The sequence below is a fragment of the Entelurus aequoreus genome, linkage group LG15 (genome assembly GCF_033978785.1).
Source record: "Entelurus aequoreus isolate RoL-2023_Sb linkage group LG15, RoL_Eaeq_v1.1, whole genome shotgun sequence".
In the NCBI taxonomy this organism is placed as follows: Eukaryota; Metazoa; Chordata; class Actinopteri; order Syngnathiformes; family Syngnathidae; genus Entelurus; species Entelurus aequoreus.
In genome coordinates, this window is record NC_084745.1 from 11,496,678 (window position 1) to 11,514,221 (window position 17,544).

The 17,544-nt window shown below is 29.1% G+C and overlaps 1 long non-coding RNA gene across 1 annotated transcript in view; it reads left to right on the forward strand.

Annotated features, from left to right (window-relative positions):
• Positions 1–17,544, forward strand: part of LOC133630388 (uncharacterized) — a 40,408-nt gene that overhangs the window by 10,072 nt on the left and 12,792 nt on the right. Inside the window, exon 4 of the long non-coding RNA XR_009821241.1 lies at positions 9,980–10,060. This is a non-coding gene — a long non-coding RNA (uncharacterized LOC133630388). The remainder of the gene's footprint in view (positions 1–9,979; positions 10,061–17,544) is intronic.

Consider the following 17,544-nt stretch of genomic DNA (forward strand, 5'->3'; position numbering starts at 1 on the left):
TTTGAACGGTAGTGTATATATATATATTAATATATTTTACTCATTTTTGGACAAAACTATGCATTTTCAGGCTTAAAAATGGGCCGCGTGTGTGTGCCTTAGTCTATGTTACTGTACGGTATGTCTTGTATGTATTACAATACAGTATATGTTTTATTTTCTATTAATATATCTTCTATATTGGGTCACAGGTGTGTAAAAAAAAATTGGAAAAAAAGAAAAACTAAATATTGCAAAGTATTATGTTTTTATATTTAAATTAAATTTTAAAATGTGCTTAAAAATTTAAAAAAAGGATTGTTTAAAAAGATAAAATGTATTAAAAGTATATACAATGTATTTCAATGTGTTTTATTTAATTTAATTTTATACGTTTTATTTAAAAACATTTTTAATTAAATACAAATATTTTAAATAATAAAAATTCAAATTAAAAAAAAAAAAAATTATTATTTTATACAATGATATATACTACATTGGGTCAAAGGAGTGTAAAGATGACTATGTAAGTGTTATTTTAATAATGTTAAAAACAGTATTTTTCTGATGTCGTAAACAGTTTTTTTATGCACCGATTATGAAAATATTATAAATGTTACATTTCCAAACAAGAATTCCCACTCCACGAAATTCACTCATTGCGACCGACCAATGAACAGCGATAGATGAGGGACACCTGTGTACTTCTAATGGCTAATTATATCTCTCCATGCCAACATTTTGTTCCTGTTCCAGTTCCTCTTTCTGCAGTTGGATGAGTCCCAGATTAAGACCCTCATCGTTCTCCCTTTTTTCCAATCAATCTGCTCATCTGCCGAAGCATTTCTCTATTTTTGAGGTTTTAATCCTGCCCAGAGTTAATCTGTGCAATGATTGGACGGCGGGCAAAGCCACTCACACCCAGCATCTCCTAATGCCTTTAGGAAAATTAATTTGATCTTCCTTTTTTTTTTTTTTTTTACCAGGTTCAGGATGAATGATGTAGGTCACCGCGTAGATGCTGGGTTTAATACCTTCTGTGTTTTGATGGCGACAAACGCTCCAAACACAGATCCAAAAACACAACAAATCCAACATCAAAATTGAGCAAAATCCTCCCAAAAATGCTGTTAATGTAAAAAAAAACACACACAGACCCCCGAGAAACATCAGCATGAGAGAAAATGCTGCAAGTTCATGGAACAAAGCAGAAGTTTCCAGGGTCTTCGGGCCACCAGACTTGCAGACTTTTGTCCAATTTAAGCAACAAAAGACTAATAAACGTCAAACATGTGAAAAATCCAACAAATACAATCATTTTTTGTTTTATTTGCAAAAGATGGATTATTGAGCATCCACTAGTATTTTAATATGATTTACAGCAGGGGTGTCCAAAGTGCGGCCCGCAGCTAATTGTTTACCGGCCCGCCACACATTCTGGAAATACTATTGTAAAAATAAAAAAGAACATTAAAAAAAGTGCAATGAGGTGAAATCGAACGAGAAAAAGTTGCAATGTTGACACAAAAGCTGCCATGCAGGCTGTTTTTTTTTTCTTTTGTCTTTCTTTATTTTTCTTTTTTTTTGCCATTGCTCAAAAAATAATAATAATGACAAAAAAATCCATGTTATAATGAATTATTTTCAGGGCTCCAATTACTTCAAATATTTCACTTTAAAATGTTTTATGTGGTAAATATTGCATATATTGTGTAGTAGCCATATAAAAACATCAAAGTTTTCTTTGACAAAAGCGCATAAAAGAAACAAAATAATAGTTCCAGCATAAAATCGACAGATATATCTGAAGTTGATCTCGTAACTTAAGTGTTGAAAGTAAAAGAAAAACCTAATAAAAATGTATCACTTTATGAGTGGGGCACCTTTTGGATCCCAAATATATTTAGTGATTTTTTATTGATCTTTTCACTGTGATTACTAAAAAATATGAAAGAATTAAAATCAATGGTGTTCTGCATTATTGATCTTTTAGGGCTCTAATTACTAAATACTGCATATTTCAGTTTTACTATAAAAAAACTAAGTTGTTTTTGACAGAAAAGCCATAAAACATTTTTTTTAAATTTGTATTACTTTATATCAACTTGAAGTTGATATAGAGATTTAGCGTTAAATATTAAAAAAAATTAAAAATAATCTGACTTATTTTTAACATTTTAATGACTGAGACCCTTTATGGTCCCCGGGACCCCTAAAGGTAAAATAAATAAAAAATCCATATATTTTGTTGTGGTTTGAAAATGAAAAATATCAAAATGGCCCCCACGTGCTTTAATTTTTCCGTGTGTGGCCCTCAGCGGAAAAAGTTTGGACACCCCTGATTTACAGTATATATCACGGGTATCCAAACTTTATACACTGAGGGCCACAAACTGAAAAATTAAAGCACCATTTTGATATTTTACATTTTTAAAACCAATACAATATATACTGTGTGTTTTTTTTTTTACCGTATTTTTTGGACCATAGGGCGCACCGGATTATAATGCACACTGCCGATGAGCCGGTCTAGTCAGGTCTATTTTCATACAAAAATGTAAAAGACTTCCTTGTGGTCTACATAGACTTAGACTTAGACAAACTTTAACGATCCACAAGGGAAATTGTTCCACACAGTAGCTCAGTTAGAAAGGATGGAAAGTGTAAGGATGGAAAGGACAATGCAGATATAAAATAGACTAAAAATGTACCTTAGTAGCAATATAACATATATGCAGAGGTGGGTAGTAACGCGCTACATTTACTCCGTTACATCTACTTGAGTAACTTTTGGGATAAATTGTACTTCTAAGAGTAGTTTTAATGCAACATACTTTTACTTTTACTTGAGTATATTTACAGAAATAAACGCTACTTTTACTCCGCTCCATTTACCTACATTCAGCTCGCTACTCGCTACTGATTTTTATCGATCTGTTAATGCACGCTTTGTTTGTTTTGGTTTGTCAGACAGACCTTCAAAGTAGGATCTATCGCATGCCTGCGTTTCACCAATCAAATGCAGTCACGGGTGACATTTGACTCCGTTTCACCAATCAAACAGAGCCAGGTGGTCACATGATTAACTACACATAAAGTTTCAGCGGCAAACAACAACAAGTTTAAGGTTACATGAACTCAACATCAAATTTGAGGAAACACATGGCGGTAAGTAACGTTAGTAGATATTTTGGCTGTCACCATAGGCTGACGTTAGCTTCCCTGCTATGAATCACTGTCAAATGTACATCATGTGGGGACATTTATTAACGCACTGCAGCCTCATAGACAGACACAGAGATACACACACACACACACACACATGCATAGAAACACCAATCAGAAGTGCACAGTGTGTTCCCAGATGCAGCCCACACCTATCAGTTTATGGTTTGCGTAAAGGCTAACTTGTTATTTTCCTTTGTAATATCTGCCTACTGAGCCTAAGATGCTGTTAAGTTATTGTGGCTCAATTTGCCTTAATTTTTTTTATGTTAATGTATTATTATTTAATATATATTATTGTTTTAGTTGCTTAAGAGATATTCCTGGCTCTGAATTTGCTCATTGCTATTTTTATGTTTTTGTGCATTATTTGTTGCCGTCATCATTAAACGAACAGGTTAATCATCACTTACTCAGTACTTGAGTAGTTTTTTCACAACATACTTTTTACTTTTACTCAAGTAAATATTTGGGTGACTACTCCTTACTTTTACTTGAGTAATAAAACTCTAAAGTAACAGTACTCTTACTTGAGTACAATTTCTGGCTACTCTACCCACCTCTACATATATGTACTATTTACATAATATATGTACAGTATATGATATATACTGATATATTATATTATATTATATGTTTATATCATAACATATAATGGTGGTTCTTTGGTCAAAATGTTGCATAGATGATGTTTTACAGATAATCTTCAAGCCGCTTTCTGACAGTCGCTTCCGGATGCGCCGTTTTGTGGGCGGGTCTTATTTACGTGGCTCACCTTCGGCAGCGTCTTTTCTCCGTCATCTTTGTTGTAGCGGTGTAGCGTGCAAGGACGGGAGTGGAAGAAGTGTCAAAAGATGGAGTTAACTGTTTTAATGACATTCAGACTTTACTTCAATCAATAACGGAGCAGCGTCTCCTCACCCGTGGCTCACTAGTGCAACAACAACGCCGGAAATGTGTCCCGTGAAAAACCGTCCTTTAAAAACTAAAGTTCCGTGGGTGAATAATGTAAAATCACTAGCTAGTTTACTGACAGATATAAGTAGGAACTTTACGCTACTTTATATTAGAAATGGCAACAGCAGAAGATGAATACCACATAAAAATAGCTTATGGCTATGGTGTCGGCACGGACTACAATGGCGGACGCGCGCACATTTTCAGGACTTATGCAGATCCCAAATACACATCAGCAGGTACCAGAAGGTAAGAAAAGTTGGTTTTGCATAAAATTGCGAAACGAAACGCCAGATAACATGTCTTACCTTATACACACACCATAATAATACTCCTATGTTTAATGCGCCGACAATCCATCAAGCGGTGCGGCTTCATAGCTTACCAAAGTCGCACTAAAAACATTTTGACAGATTTTTGAGCGCTGTGTGTAATGTTCTATATTTTCAATGGAAAATTTAAAGTTTTGGTGTTTACTGGCGTCATCTTGCATTTGACACGTCTCTTATGTATGACTGCCATCTACTGGTCACGTTTGTCATTACACCATGTACCAAATAAAATTGCTTTGAGGTCGGTAAGCACAACCAGAATGATGTCGTACATTAGGCGCACCGGGTTATAAGGCGCACTGTCGATTTTTGAGAAAATGAAAGGCTTTTAAGTGCGCCTTATAGTCCGAAAAATACGGTAACTCTTAGGGCTCCCCTCAGGGTTGGTCTCGGGGGACCTTAAGGGGTCTCAGTCAAAAATATTTTAAAATAAGTCTTTTTTTTTTTTTTTACTTTCCACTTACCGTATTTTTCGGAGTATAAGTCGCTCCGGAGTATAAGTCGCACCTGCCGAAAATGCATAATAAAGAAGGAAAAAAACATATATAAGTCGCACTGGAGTATAAGTAGCATTTTTTGGGGAAATTTATTTGATAAAAGCCAACACCAAGAATAGACATTTGAAAGGCAATTTAAAATAAATAAAGAATAGTGAACAACAGGCTGAATAAGTGTACGTTATATGACGCATAAATAACCAACTGAGAACGTGCCTGGTATGTTAACGTAACATATTATGGTAAGAGTCATTCAAATAACTATAACATATAGAACATGCTATATGTTTACCAAACAATCTGTCACTCCTAATCGCTAAATCCCATGAAATCTTATACGTCTAGTCTCTTACGTAAATGAGCTAAATAATATTATTTGATATTTTACGGTAATGTGTTAATAATTTCACACATAAGTTGCTCCTGAGTATAAGTCGCACTCCCGGCCAAACTATGAAAAAAACTGCGACTTATAGTCCGAAAAATACAGTAAATATCTAGATCACCTTCAGCTCTATCTGTCGATATGAAGTTGTGGCTTTTTATTTTTAATTTGTATGTTTTATACAATTTTTGTTAAAGAAAACCCTGTTTTTATAGCAAAAACACAACATCCATCCATCCATTTTCTACCGCTTATTCCCTTCGGGGTCGCGGGGGGCGCTGGAGCCTATCTCAGCTACAATCGGGCGGAAGGCGGGGTACACCCTGGACAAGTCGCCACCTCATCGCAGCATATGCACTATTTTCTCCAAAAAACATTACAAAGTGGAAAATTTGATGTGAAGTAATTGCAGCCTTAAGTAGGTCAATAATTCACAACAACATTGTTTTTCATTTTTTATCTTTTTTTTTTAGAAAAGGGGCCCCACTTATAAACGTTTTCTGAATATATCGTATATTGATATTTTTTTTAATTTTAATGCTTAAATCTGTAGATGTATACGTTAGTTAAAAGTTTTTATTTGTTTTATGTTTTATACTCTTTTTGTAAAAAACAAACCCACCTTGTTTTTTATGGCAAAAACACAAAATATGCAATATTTTCCACAAAAAAATGTCAAGGTAGAATATTTTAATGTGAAGTACTTGGAGCCTTAAATTGGTCAATCATTTATAACAACATTGATTTTCATTCATTATTATTTTTTGAACAATGACAGTTAAAAATATGCATTAAATGTATTGGAGCTCCAAAATGATTCCCTTCATAAAAGTGTTAAAAATGAGGCATATAAGAAAAAGTTTAATTTTTTTACTTTCAGTGCTTAAATCTCTGGATCAACTTCAGATCTATTTGTCGATTCTATGTTATTATTTTTTAAACGTCTATATATATTTTTAATGCCTTTTTTATCGAAGAAAACTTGTTTTTTTTAATGTGTCAAAAACACAAAATATGCATGCAATATTTTCCCAGAAAAATATTTCAAAGTGGAATATTTGATGTGAATTAATTGGAGCCTTAAATAGGTCAATAATTTATAACAACTTTGTTTTTCATTTATTATAATTTTTTGAGATATGACAGTTTTAGTAAAACAATCACACTAAAATTCTCAGGAATTCAAAAATTAAAAATACATCATATACTGATATTTTTTACTTTTAACGCTTAAATCTGTGGATCAACTTCAGATTTATCCATCAATTATAACTTTTTTTTGTTTTTGTTTTTGTTTTTTTTGTTTTATGCCCTTTTTGTAAAAAACAAACCAATGGCAAAAACACAAAATATGCAATATTTTCCATAAAAAAATGTCAAAGTACAATTTTTGATGTGAAGTACCTGCCTTGAATTGGTCAATAATTCATAACAACATTGATTTTGATTCATTATTATAATTTGAGCAATGACAGTCTTTAAAATACATTGCATTAAAGGTATTGGGGATCCAAAAGGACCCACTTATACAAGTTTTATAAATAAATCATATATTAATTTTTTTTTTTTTTCAACTCCTAAATTTTTGGATAAACTTCAGAACCATCCTTCGATTATATGTTTTTATTTTATTTATTTTATGGCGAAAACACAAAATATGTAATATTTTCCACCAAAATATGTGAAAGTAGAATATTGATTGTGAGGTAGTTGAAGTCTTGAGTAGGTCAATAAGTCATAACATTATTTTTTGATAAAGGTCTTGGGGATCCAAAAGGACCCACTGATAGAAATGTTAAAAATAAAAATAAATGAAATGTTTTTTTTTATTTTCGACATTTAAATATCTGAATAAACTTTAGGTCTATCTGTCGATTTTAAGTTAATATTTTTAAATGTTATTTTTTGTTTGTTTTATGCCCTTTTTGTCGAAGAAAACGTTTTAATATGGCAAAAACACAAAATATGTAATATGTTCCACCAATATATGTCAAAGTAATATAGTGAATGTGAGGTAGTTGAAGTCTTGAGTAGGTCAATAAGTCATAACATTATTTTTTGATAAAGGTCTTGTGGTTCCAAAAAGACCCACTGATAGAAATGTTAAAAAATAAGTCATACAATTAAATGTTTTTATTTTATTTTCGATGCTTAAATCTCTGAATAATCTTCAGGTCCATCCGTCGATTTGAAGTTAATATTTTTAAATGTTATTTATTTTTGTTTTATGCCCTTTTTGTCGAAGAAAATGTTTCTATATGGCAAAAAGACAAAATATCTAATATGTTCCACCAATATATGTCAAAGTAGAATATTAAATGTGAAGTAGTTGAAGTCTTGAGTAGGTCAATAAGTCATAACATTCTTTTTTGATAAAGGTCTTGGGGATCCAAAAGGACCCACTGATAGAAATGTTAAAAATAAGTCCTATAATGAAATGTTTTTTAAACTTTCGACACTTAAATTTCTGAATAAACTTCAGGTCTATTTGTCGATTTGAAGTTAATATTTTTAAATGTTGTTTTTTTTTTACCCTTTTTGTAGAAGAAAATGTTTTAATATGGCAAAAACACAAAATATCTAATATGTTCCACCAATATATGTCAAAGTAATATATTGAATGTGAAGTAGTTGAAGTCTTGAGTAGGTCAATAAGTCATAACATTATTTTTTGATAAAGGTCTTGTGGTTCCAAAAGGACCCACTGATAGAAATGTTAAAAATAAGTCATGTAATGAAGTGTTTTTTTTACTTTTGACGCTTAAATCTCTGAATAAACTTCAGGTCCAGCCGTCGATTTGAAGTTAATATTTTTAAATGTTATTTATTTTTGTTTTATGCCCTTTTTGTCGAAGAAAATGTTTTTATATGGCAAAAACCAAAAAAATATCTAATATGTTCCACCAATATATGTGAAAGTAATATATTGAATGTGAGGTAGTTGGAGTCTTGAGTAGGTCAATAAGTCATAACATTATTTTTTGATAAAGGTCTTGGGGATCCAAAAGGACCCACTGATAGAAATGTTAAAAATAAGTCCTATAATGAAATGTTTTTTAAACTTTCGACACTTAAATTTCTGAATAAAATTCAGGTCTATTTGTCGATTTGAAGTTAATATTTTTAAATGTTTTTTTTTTTTACCCTTTTTGTAGAAGAAAATGTTTTAATATGGCAAAAACACAAAATATCTAATATGTTCCACCAATATATGTCAAAGTAATATATTGAATGTGAAGTAGTTGAAGTCTTGAGTAGGTCAATAAGTCATAACATTATTTTTGGATAAAGGTCTTGTGGTTCCAAAAGGACCCACTGATAGAAATGTTAAAAATAAGTCATATAATGAAGTGTTTTTTTTTACTTTTGATGCTTAAATCTCTGAATAAACTTCAGGTCCAGCCGTCGATTTGAAGTTAATATTTTTAAATGTTATTTATTTTTGTTTTATGCCCTTTTTGTCGAAGAAAATGTTTTTATATGGCAAAAACCAAAAAAATATCTAATATGTTCCACCAATATATGTGAAAGTAATATATTGAATGTGAGGTAGTTGGAGTCTTGAGTAGGTCAATAAGTCATAACATTATTTTTTGATAAAGGTCTTGGGGATCCAAAAGGACCCACTGATAGAAATGTTAAAAATAAGTCATATAATGAAGTGTTTTGTTTTTTTTACCTTCGACGCTTAAATCTCTGAATAAACTTCAGGTCTATCTGTCGATTTGAAGTTAATATTTTAAAATGTTATTTTTAATTTGTTTTATGCCCTTTTTGTTGAAGAAAATGTTTTTATATGTCAGAAAGACAAAATATCTAATATGTTCCAGCAAAATATGTCAAAGTAGAATATTGAATGTGAGGTAGTTGGAGTCTTGAGTAGGTCAATAAGTCATAACATTATTTTTTGATAAAGGTCTTGTGGTTCCAAAAGGACCCATCCATCCATCCATTTTCTACCGCTTGTCCCTTTTTGGGGTCGCGGGGGGTGCTGGAGCCTATCTCAGCTGCATTCGGGCGGAAGGCGGGGTACACCCTGGACAAGTCGCCACCTCATCGCAGGGCCTCCAAAAGGACCCACTGATAGAAATGTTAAAAATAGGTCATATAATTAAATGTTTTTTTTTTTACTTTCGACGCTTAAATCTCTGAATAAACTTCAGGTCTATCCGTCAATTTAAAGTTAATATTTTTAAGCGTTAATTTTTGTTTGTTTTATGCCCTTTTTGTCGAAGAAAACATTGTTTTTATATGGTAAACACACAAAATATGCACTATTTTCCTCCCCAAAAAATTCAAAGTGGAATATTTGATGTGAAGTAATTAGAGCCTTGAATAGGTCAATAATTAATGAATACATTGCTTTTGATTCATTATTATTTTTTGAGCAATGACAGTTTTAAAGAAAAAAACATGCAGCTTTGCAACGTTTTCTCTTTACTTTTCACCTATATGCTCTTTTATTCCACTTTTTATGTTTTTGTCTTAGATTCCTGCTGTGCTTCCAGACATTTGTTTGTGTGTTCCTACGTTGCTGCACATATATTTTTGCTAAAACCACCTCATATACGCTGATGCTCTCCCCTCTGTTGTCTGTTTTCCAGTCAACACAGAGGGATCCCCCTACTGAGCTAGACCGGTACTACACCCCATCGCAAGACCTTTGACCTCATCCCGACTGCAGGGTACGAAGCTTTTACTTTTACATACACTGCTTCATACACTTCAAAGTAACATTAATGAGGATAAAAGTGTCTGCGTTTTTATGAGCGCTGAGTAGCTCTCAGCCGTGTGGAGACTTCTTCTCCCTGGCCGCCACTAAGCAGTAAATAAATATGAGGCCATTGTATTCTGTCGCCTCCACTGTCCTTGCGCTCCCATGCCGAGTAAACGCACACATACAATCACATCCAATCTTATACAATCACATACAATGGGAGGCCGGACCACCTTGTCATTCCTGACCCCCGCCAAGATTGCTCGGACGACTCCTCTGCCTGCCTGGGAAAGTGGCGGCGCAGGAAAGAGGAAGCAATGAAAAGCACATCTGATGTTTGACTGTGCTGAAAGCCAGATACGACATAACTTTATTTGCCAAACAATAAGACTATCATTTTTACTTAAGACATAACTTTATTTGCTAAACAATAAGACTATCATTTTTACTTAAGACATAACTTTATTTGCTAAACAATAAGACTATTATGTTTACTTAAGACATAACTTTATTTGCTAAACAATAAGACTATCATTTTTACTTAAGACATAACTTTATTTGCTAAACAATAAGACTATCATTTTTACTTAAGACAACTTTATTTGCGAAACAATAAGACTATTATGTTTACTTAAGACAACTTTATTTGCTAAACAATAATACAATCATTTTCACTTAAGAAGTTAATTTATTTGCTAAACAATACAGCAATCATTTTCACTCAAGACATAACTTTATTTGTAGAACAATAAGACAATCATTTTCACTTAAGACATAACTTTATTTGCTAAACAATACGACAATCTTTTTCACTTAAGACATTACTGTATTTGCTAAACAATAAAACAATAATTTTCACTGAAGACAACTTTATTTGCAACACAATAATAGTCATTTTCGCTTAAGACATAACTTTATTTGCTAAACAATAAGACAATCATTTTCATTTAAGACATAACTTTATTTGCTAAACAATAAAGCAATCATTTTCACTTAAGACATAACTTTATTTGTTAAACAATAAGACAATCATTTTCACTTAAGACATAACTTTATTTGTTAAACAATAAGACAATCATTTTTACTTAAGACATAACTTTATTTGCTAAACAATAAAAGAATAATTTTCACTGAAGACAACTTTATTTGCAACACAATAATAGTCATTTTCGCTTAAGACATAACTTTATTTGCTAAACAATAAGACAATAATTTTCATTTAAGACATAACTTTATTTGCTAAACAATAAAGCAATAATTTTCACTTAAGACATAACTTTATTTGCTAAACAATAAAGCAATCATTTTCACTTAAGACATAACTTTATTTGTTAAACAATAAGACAATCATTTTCACTTAAGACATAACTTTATTTGCTAAACAATAAAACAATAATTTTCACTGAAGACAACTTTATTTGCAACACAATAATAGTCATTTTCGCTTAAGACATAACTTTATTTGCTAAACAATAAAACAATCATTTTCACTTACGACATAACTTTGTTTTTGCTCAACAATAAAACAATCATCTTTACTTAAGACATAACTTTATTTGCTAAACAATAAAACAATCATTTTCACTTAAGACATAACTTTATTTGCTAAACAATAAGACAATCACTTTCACTTAAAACATAACTTTATTTGCTAAACGATAATACATTCATTTTCACTTACGACATAACTTTATTTGCTAAACAATAAAACAACCATCTTCCCTTAAGACATAACTTTATTTGCTAAACAATAATACAATCGTTTTAACTTAAGACATAACTTTATTTGCTAAGCAATAAGACAATCATTTTCACCTAAGACGTAACTTTAATTGTTAAACAATAAGACAATCATTTTCACTTAAGACATTACTATATTTGCTAAACAATAAGACAATAATTTTTACTTAAGATGTAACTTTATTTGCTAAACAATGAAACAATCATTGTCACTTAAGACAACTTTATTTGCTAAACAATAATACAATAATTTTCACCAAAGACATAACTTTGTTTGCTAAACAATAAGACAATCATTTTCACTTAAGAAGTAACTTTATTTGCTAAACAATAAGACAATAATTTTCGCTTAAGACATCACTTTATTTGCTAAACAATACGACAATCTTTTTCACTTAAGACATTACTGTATTTGCTAAACAATAAAACAATAATTTTCACTGAAGACAACTTTATTTGCTACACAATAATAGTCATTTTCGCTTAAGACATAACTTTATTTGCTAAACAATAAGACAATCATTTTCATTTAAGACATAACTTTATTTGCTAAACAATAAAGCAATCATTTTCACTTAAGACATAACTTTATTTGTTAAACAATAAGACAATCATTTTCACTTAAGACATAACTTTATTTGTTAAACAATAAGACAATCATTTTTACTTAAGACATAACTTTATTTGCTAAACAATAAAACAATAATTTTCACTGAAGACAACTTTATTTGCAACACAATAATAGTCATTTTTGCTTAAGACATAACTTTATTTGCTAAACAATAAAACAATCATTTTCACTTACGACATAACTTTGTTTTTGCTCAACAATAAAACAATTATCTTTACTTAAGACATAACTTTATTTGCTAAACAATAAAACAACCATATTCACTTAAGACATAACTTTATTTGCTAAACAATAAGACAATCACTTTCACTTAAAACATAACTTTATTTGCTAAACGATAATACATTCATTTTCACTTACGACATAACTTTATTTGCTAAACAATAAAACAACCATCTTCCCTTAAGACATAACTTTATTTGCTAAACAATAATACAATCGTTTTAACTTAAGACATAACTTTATTTGCTAAGCAATAAGACAATCATTTTCACCTAAGACGTAACTTTAATTGTTAAACAATAAGACAATCATTTTCACTTAAGACATTACTATATTTGCTAAACAATAAGACAATCATTTTTTACTTAAGATGTAACTTTATTTGCTAAACAATGAAACAATCATTGTCACTTAAGACAACTTTATTTGCTAAACAATAATACAATAATTTTCACCAAAGACATAACTTTGTTTGCTAAACAATAAGACAATCATTTTCACTTAAGACATAACTTTATTTGCTAAACAATACGACAATCTTTTTCACTTAAGACATTACTGTATTTGCTAAACAATAAAACAATAATTTTCACTGAAGACAACTTTATTTGCAACACAATAATAGTCATTTTCGCTTAAGACATAACTTTATTTGCTAAACAATAAGACAATCATTTTCATTTAAGACATAACTTTATTTGCTAAACAATAAAGCAATCATTTTCACTTAAGACATAACTTTATTTGTTAAACAATAAGACAATCATTTTCACTTAAGACATAACTTTATTTGTTAAACAATAAGACAATCATTTTTACTTAAGACATAACTTTATTTGCTAAACAATAAAACAATAATTTTCACTGAAGACAACTTTATTTGCAACACAATAATAGTCATTTTCGCTTCAGACATAACTTTATTTGCTAAACAATAAAACAATCATTTTCACTTACGACATAACTTTGTTTTTGCTCAACAATAAAACAATCATCTTTACTTAAGACATAACTTTATTTGCTAAACAATAAAACAATCATTTTCACTTAAGACATAACTTTATTTGCTAAACAATAAGACAATCACTTTCACTTAAAACATAACTTTATTTGCTAAACGATAATACATTCATTTTCACTTACGACATAACTTTATTTGCTAAACAATAAAACAACCATATTCCCTTAAGACATAACTTTATTTGCTAAACAATAATACAATCGTTTTAACTTAAGACATAACTTTATTTGCTAAGCAATAAGACAATCATTTTCACCTAAGACGTAACTTTAATTGTTAAACAATAAGACAATCATTTTCACTTAAGACATTACTATATTTGCTAAACAATAAGACAATAATTTTTACTTAAGATGTAACTTTATTTGCTAAACAATGAAACAATCATTGTCACTTAAGACAACTTTATTTGCTAAACAATAATACAATAAATTTCACCAAAGACATAACTTTGTTTGCTAAACAATAAGACAATCATTTTCACTTAAGACATAACTTTATTTGCTAAACAATACGACAATCTTTTTCACTTAAGACATTACTGTATTTGCTAAACAATAAAACAATAATTTTCACTGAAGACAACTTTATTTGCAACACAATAATAGTCATTTTCGCTTAAGACATAACTTTATTTGCTAAACAATAAGACAATCATTTTCATTTAAGACATAACTTTATTTGCTAAACAATAAAGCAATCATTTTCACTTAAGACATAACTTTATTTGTTAAACAATAAGACAATCATTTTTACTTAAGACATAACTTTATTTGCTAAACAATAAAACAATAATTTTCACTGAAGACAACTTTATTTGCAACACAATAATAGTCATTTTCGCTTAAGACATAACTTTATTTGCTAAACAATAAAACAATCATTTTCACTTACGACATAACTTTGTTTTTGCTCAACAATAAAACAATCATCTTTACTTAAGACATAACTTTATTTGCTAAACAATAAAGCAATCATTTTCACTTAAGACATAACTTTATTTTCTAAACAATAAGACAATCACTTTCACTTAAAACATAACTTTATTTGCTAAACGATAATACATTCATTCTCACTTACGACATAACTTTATTTGCTAAAGAATAAAACAACCATATTCCCTTAAGACATAACTTTATTTGCTAAACAATAATACAATCGTTTTAACTTAAGACATAACTTTATTTGCTAAGCAATAAGACAATCATTTTCACCTAAGACGTAACTTTAATTGTTAAACAATAAGACAATCATTTTCACCTAAGACGTAACTTTAATTGTTAAACAATAAGACAATCATTTTCACTTAAGACATTACTGTATTTGCTAAACAATAAGACAATAATTTTTACTTAAGATGTAACTTTATTTGCTAAACAATAAGACAATAATTTTTACTTAAGATGTAACTTTGTTTGCTAAACAATAAGACAATCATTTTCACTTAAGACATAACTTTATTTGCTAAACAATAAAACAATCATTTTCACTTAAGACTTAACTTTAATTGCTAAACAATACAAAAATCATTTTCGCTTAAGATGTAACTTTATTTGCTAAACAATAACACAGTCATTTTCACTTTAGTAGAGTTGTTACTTCTTCTTCCTTTCTTTGATTGTCGTTTACATGTTTTCAAACAGTGTTAGTCATGCAACACTTTATCATCAAGGCTGTAGTTTGCATTGATTTTTTTGTTTACTTCTTTGCAAATTTGCCGTTTACAAAAAATATTAATTATTACAATAAGAAATTCACCAAAAGTGTTACTTTTGAAAAAAAAAACTTTATTTTCAATTAATTCTATTTTAATTGATTTATTGATTACTTCTTTATTTTTTTCATCCAGCACTAATATTCCCAAATTTTTCTAAAAACTAATTGTTGAAATTTGAATATTAATATAAAATTGGAAATTAAATCGCTACATTATTCCAAAAAAAACCCTGAAAAAAGTATCTTAACATTCCAACTTTATTCTTGTAACATTAAATATTCTTTCTTAACTTTTGCTATTTTTTTTTCTTTGAATCTTTTCAATTGTTTTCCCGATAACTTAAAAGGATTCAAAAAACTAATATTTATTTCTCATATTATTTTAACTTTATTCTCGTAATATTACATATTTTTTCTTAACGTTTGCTACCTTTTTCTCTTCTTTTTTTTTACACTAACTTAAAACATACAGTAGTATTATGAATTAAAAAAACTAAAAAAAAATTATTGTATTATTCCAATTTTATTTTTGTTATATTACATATTCCCTCTTAACTTTTGCTCCTTATTTTTTGTTTTCGTTCTATTACCTAAAAAGAAATACCACCTTTTTCCACAAACCATAATTTTATCAAATACATTTAAAAAATATTTTCTCATATTATTCCAACTTTGTTCTTGCAACATTACATAGTCTTTTTTTAACTTTTGCTCCTTTTTTCTTTGCGTTAAATTTGTATTTTTACATTAACTTAAAGAATTCCACCTTTTCCCACATACTGCACTGTAATAATATGAATTAAAAACACAAATATTTGTTTCTCATAGTATTCCAACTTTATTCTTGTAATATTACACATTTGCTGCTTTTCCCCTTTCTTTCTTATATATTTTTTTACATTACCTTAAAAAATACCACCCTTTTCACATACTGTAAAAAAAAATAAAAAATAAATATATATATATATATATATATATATATATATATATATATATATATATATATATATATATATATATATATATATATATATATATATATATATATATATATATATATATATATATATATATATAAATTATGTTTCTAATATTATCACAACTTTATTCTCGTAATATTGCATATCCTTTCTTAACGTTTGCAACCTTTTTCCCTTCTTTTTTTTTTACACTAACTTCAAACATACAGTAGTATTATGAATTAAAAAAACAAAAAAAAATTTATTGTATTATTCCAATTTTATTTTTGTAATATTACATATTCCCTCTTAACTTTTGCTCCTTATTTTTTGTTTTCGTTCTATTACCTAAAAAGAAATACCACCTTTTTCCACAAACCATAATATTATCAAATAAATGTAAAAAATATTTTCTCGTATTTTTCCAACTTTGTTCTTGCAACATTACATAGTCTTTTTTTAACTTTTTTCTTTGCGTTAAATTTGTATTTTTACATTAACTTAAAGAATTCCACCTTTCTCCACATACTGCACTGTAATAATATGAATTAAAAACACTAATATTTGTTTCTCGTAGTATTCCAACTCTATTCTTGTAATATTACACGTTTGCTGCTTTTCCCTTTTCTCTCTTATTTTTTTAAAATTACCTTAAAAAATACCACCCTTTTCACATACTGTAAAAAATAATAATAATAATAAAAATTAAAAATAAAATATATATATATATAAATTATTTTTCTAATATTATCACAACTTTATCCTCCTAATATTACATATTCTTTCGTCACGATTACTACTTTTTCCCCCCTCTTTATTAAATTTTTTTATATTAACTAAAAAAGACCACTTTTTTCTCATACTATAATATAATGAATTTATTCTCCCAACATTTCAACATTAGCCTGGCAGCTTTATGACTTTTTTTATTTTACTTTTTTTTTTTTTGTGCTTTTCAGTGGATCCAACATTCTTCCAGTACCTCACTTAGGGAAGGTTTGAAGTTACCTCAACAATAGACACAATGAAATAAGTACTACTGTAATTCTAATAATACCTAATGAAGTGCCTGCTTATTGTGCTTCAATATATTTGCATTTGTTGACTCTATCGGGGTCATTCATCAACTTTTTGGCCGTGTCAGCGTTCACCTTCCTTCACTT